This window comes from Vanessa atalanta, unplaced genomic scaffold (genome assembly GCF_905147765.1).
Source record: "Vanessa atalanta unplaced genomic scaffold, ilVanAtal1.2, whole genome shotgun sequence".
NCBI lineage: Eukaryota > Metazoa > Arthropoda > Insecta > Lepidoptera > Nymphalidae > Vanessa > Vanessa atalanta.
This window is the reverse complement of record NW_025920001.1, coordinates 2,501-7,500: the sequence shown is the minus strand read 5'-3', so window position 1 is coordinate 7,500 and position 5,000 is coordinate 2,501. Positions and strand designations below refer to the sequence as shown.

At 42.2% G+C, this 5,000-nt stretch overlaps 3 non-coding genes across 3 annotated transcripts in view; all 3 read right to left on the bottom strand.

Annotated features, from left to right (window-relative positions):
* Positions 1-92, bottom strand: part of LOC125076629 — a 3,997-nt gene extending 3,905 nt beyond the window's left edge. The window contains exon 1 of the ribosomal RNA XR_007120566.1: positions 1-92. This exon is cut by the window's left edge and continues 3,905 nt beyond it. This is a non-coding gene — a ribosomal RNA (large subunit ribosomal RNA).
* Positions 93-838: 746 nt separating this feature from the next.
* LOC125076625 lies at positions 839-995 on the bottom strand. Its single transcript, XR_007120562.1, has one exon. It is a non-coding gene; the product is annotated as a 5.8S ribosomal RNA (ribosomal RNA).
* A 456-nt stretch (positions 996-1,451) lies between these two features.
* On the bottom strand, positions 1,452-3,354 carry LOC125076628. Its single transcript, XR_007120565.1, has one exon. It is a non-coding gene; the product is annotated as a small subunit ribosomal RNA (ribosomal RNA).
* Positions 3,355-5,000: the final 1,646 nt, after the last annotated feature.

Genomic DNA, 5,000 nt, shown 5'->3' with positions numbered 1-5,000 from the left:
TCGCCGCTACTAAGGAAATCCTGGTTAGTTTCTTTTCCTCCGCTTACTAATATGCTTAAATTCGGCGGGTGATCCTCCCTGATCTGAGGCCAACGATAAAAAAAACGAGGCAGACGCGATATCCGTCAACGCGACGGCGCCGCTTTCGTCGAGACGAGAGAGAATTTTCATTCCGATCGTTCCGACGTCGGCGTCGACGCGCTCTTCGGACGTCGAGTCCGCCTACTCGATATATATACAATATATATATATATACGAATGTTTCGATGTCATCACGTTCAACGATGCGAGCGCGCTTTATTTACACATCATATAAACACGTTCGTCTCGTATACGTCGTAACGATCGCGGAGCTTTTGTATTCGAAATTTTGACATTAGAGTATGAACAAAAGAAACGCACGTACTCGATAATCACGAGACGAAGAGATCACCTAAACTCCGATTACCCTCTTTGATCGAGAACAACTCAATGAAACGATCGAAAGGTCGGAGATGGGCGCTCCTCGTCTGGCGACGAGCGACGCTCTCAGTCTCTCTGACGTCGCATAACGAAACTCCGTGACGTAAACGTACACACGAACGCGTATATAAAAATATAAATAATATATACACACACACGCATGTAAACGTAAACATACATACACATCGTATTTGTTATATTTGAACGGACCGAGAACGAGATTTATATTAAGTATATTTAAACACGTAATATAACACATCGAACGCGGATACCGTCATATGTTCGAGAAACGTCAGTCAGTCTATTGAGTCGGTTACGAAATAATAGACATTACGACATTAAACATTGAACAGTGTGGTTTATATTTTTATACAGCCGGCCCTCAGACAGGAGTGGTCCTGGATGTTTCTCCACGGACCGCAATGTGCGTTCGAAATGTCGATGTTCAAATGTGTCCTGCAGTTCACACTATGACGCGCAGTTAACTGCGTTCTTCATCGACCCGCGAGCCAAGTGATCCACCGTCCAGGGTAATGGTTTTTAATTTGTTTTATTTTTATAATTTCTACGATCACTCGAACGATTCTATACGCCAGTGATATGAGTTTATTTTTTTTTTATTTTTATTTTTTTTTTTGTTTTTTTCTCTTATTTTTAGTATACAGAGAAAAATTCAAAAAATTAAAAAAAAAAAAAAAAAAAAGTTAAAAAAAAAAAAGTACAAAAAAAAAAAAAAGAAATATACATTTTATTTGAAGATGACGATGTGCGTTAACACATCGTACTTTCCTCGAAATCGACATCGAAAAATATCAGAATAGGACGCGTTACACGACTCTGGACTCTGACTCGGACACACTGCTGTGTGAGAGAGAGAGAGTGAGAATCGCGTCCTCGCATCGAAACGACACATTCCGAACGTCGATATTTGTGTTTTAGAATTTTATTATCGTTCATTATCTCACTCTTTCGAGATTGATAATTTACGTTAATGATCCTTCCGCAGGTTCCCCTACGGAAACCTTGTTACGACTTTTACTTCCTCTAAATGATCAAGTTTGGTCAACTTCCCAGCAACGCCGACGGCCGTGAAGCCACCGCGTGTCGGTCCGAAGACCTCACTAAATCATTCAATCGGTAGTAGCGACGGGCGGTGTGTACAAAGGGCAGGGACGTAATCAACGCGAGCTTATGACTCGCGCTTACTAGGAATTCCTCGTTTATGGGGGATAATTGCAAACCCCAATCCCCAGCACGAAGGAGTTTCAACGGGTTGCCCGGGCCTCTAGGCCAGGGAGAACATGCTGATTCCTTCAGTGTAGCGCGCGTGCGGCCCAGGACATCTAAGGGCATCACAGACCTGTTATTGCTCAATCTCGTGCGGCTCGAAGCCGCCGGTCCCTCTAAGAAGAATTTTAATACGCCGCCAGTGAGTTGCTCGACCGAAATCGAGCACACCTAAATGACGACGCCTATTTAGCAGGCTAGAGTCTCGTTCGTTACCGGAATTAACCAGACAAATCGCTCCACCAACTAAGAACGGCCATGCACCACCACCCACCGAATCAAGAAAGAGCTATTAATCTGTCAATCCTTCCGGTGTCCGGGCCTGGTGAGATTTCCCGTGTTGAGTCAAATTAAGCCGCAGGCTCCACTCCTGGTGGTGCCCTTCCGTCAATTCCTTTAAGTTTCAGCTTTGCAACCATACTCCCCCCGGAGTCCAAAATCTTTGGTTTCCCGGAAGCTGCCCGCCGAGCCATTGTAGTAACGTCGGCGGATCGCTAGATGACATATTTACGGTTAGAACTAGGGCGGTATCTAATCGCCTTCGAACCTCTAACTTTCGTTCTTGATTGATGAAAACACCTTTGGCAAATGCTTTCGCTGATGTTCGTCTTGCGACGATCCAAGAATTTCACCTCTAACGTCGCAATACGAATGCCCCCAGTTATCCCTATTAATCATTACCTCGGAGTTCTGAAAACCAACAAAATAGAACCGAGATCATATTCTATTATTCCATGCACGAAATATTCAAGCGGCATTTTGAGCCCGCTTTGAGCACTCTAATTTGTTCAAAGTAAAATTGTCGGCCCATCTCGACACTCACTGAAGAGCACCGCGATAGGATTTTGATATTGAACCGGCGTTTTACCGCCGGCTCACCGACGATATGCTCCGCAGACGTGTCAGTATCACCGCGGATGCGGTGCACCGACAGCGCGGCGCACAAATGCAACTACGAGCTTTTTAACCGCAACAATTTTAGTATACGCTATTGGAGCTGGAATTACCGCGGCTGCTGGCACCAGACTTGCCCTCCAATTGTTCCTCGTTAAAATATTTAAAGTGTACTCATTCCGATTACGAGGCCTCGAAAGAGTCCCGTATCGTTATTTTTCGTCACTACCTCCCCGTGCCGGGAGTGGGTAATTTGCGCGCCTGCTGCCTTCCTTGGATGTGGTAGCCGTTTCTCAGGCTCCCTCTCCGGAATCGAACCCTGATTCCCCGTTACCCGTGACAACCATGGTAGTCGCAGAAACTACCTTCGAAAGTTGATAAGGCAGACATTTGAAAGATGCGTCGCCGGTACTGGACCATGCGATCGGCAAAAGTTATCCAGATTCATCAAAATTAACGACTTCGGACGAGACGCCCTCCGTCGATTGGTTTTGATCTAATAAAAGCACTCATCCCATCACTGGTCAGAGTTCTGATTGCATGTATTAGCTCTAGAATTACCACAGTTATCCAAGTAACTGAGTAAGATCTAAGGAACCAAAACTGATATATTGAGCCATTCGCGGTATCGCCTTAATACGGCTTGCACTGAGACATGCATGGCTTAATCTTTGAGACAAGCATATAACTACTGGCAGGATCAACCAGGGAGCTAACCGAGACTTGTTGAAGTCGTCAATTACTCTTCTCGTTTCATATTCGCATATAAAATACACACAAACTTATGCATGCATGTACAATATACGCACAGTATGAAACGAGCGTCTCACCGTATCGTCGATCGCGTTAGACGCGATAGATTTTAACGGTTGACTCTTATAAAAATTTATATGAGACACAAACGCGCTTTAAGCACGCGCGCGCGCGTGCGCTATAATATATAACGCGACGACAGCGGCGGCGGCGGCGGCGGCGGAGGCGTCTTCACATAATGACACATAACGGTCACGAATTCGAACGTTCTAAACGAGATCGAGTTTTTTTTTCAAAATAACACTTCGCACACGACGTGTACGTATGTATTGTTCAACGATTATTATCGTAAAACATTGGGATCGACGCCCGGTGTTTGAGTGATCGTACCGATACTCGGGTTGTGTATTTTTTGTACATGATAAATGTAAAAATTAACAAAAAGAATTTTAGAAACGACCGTTCATATATAATATAAAAATTATACACACTATACGAATACACTGAATCTTTTAAGAACTCCGTCTCTAACGTTTTCTCATATCGTCGCGACGTCGCAGATCGACTACAATGAATCAACATTTATTCCATGAGGATAGATTGTAGCGAGAGCGACGACGACGACGATAAGAGGAAGAGCGCATGAGGCAGAGAGATCTACGTGCGTCCGTCGGTCGGCACAGTTTTACAGAACGAAAAAGAATCTTTTTATCATTTTCACGTGTGTCAGTGAATATCCCCCAGCGGTCGAGACGAATCGTACGTACATACTTGTTGTTACACTACGTAAAGTATAATATAACGCGATACGACGAATCGAGAGACACGCCAGAAGACACGCAACAAAGACGACAAATGAAAACGATAATAACATTTTTTTCGTTATACAAGAGTACTGATCCGGTCACTTCGCGTCTAACATCAATTTTTGAATGTTCGACGTTCGAACCGTCACTACTCCATATATATGCCTGACGATGAGTATGACATTCGGCTCGTTCGAACGGAATGTATTTTTTTTTTTATTATTATTATTATTTTATTATGTTTCTCATATTCGATCTGATATCATAAGACGACGAACCCCAGAACACGCACCCCTATCCGCCCCCCCCCTCCCCCTCCCCAACCCCCTCCCCCCCAACTGACACCCCAAACCCTCCAAAATCTCCAAAACTTCGATTATTTTGTTCTATATTTTTATAGATAGTATATGATTATATGATATTATGCAACGTCAATGCAACAACAACGACAACAACAACAACAACAACAATAAAAAAAAAAGAAAAAAAAAAAAAAACAACAACAACAACAACAAAGAAAGTTGTATCTTCGTTTATTTAAAATTCACCGGTATTCGTTTATCGAAAAAAAAAAAATTTATAATTAAAATTATTATATTTTATAATTAAAATAATAATTATGACGATGACGAATAAATATAATAATAATAATAATAAAGAACATGACGCGATTTACGAATGCGTAAATAATGTTAATAATATAATTTTTAAGTTTCATATCAGTCTTGATACCTTAAAATATGTATAATGAAGTAATAAATAAATATAAATTATCTTTAAAAAAATATCCTGACATAA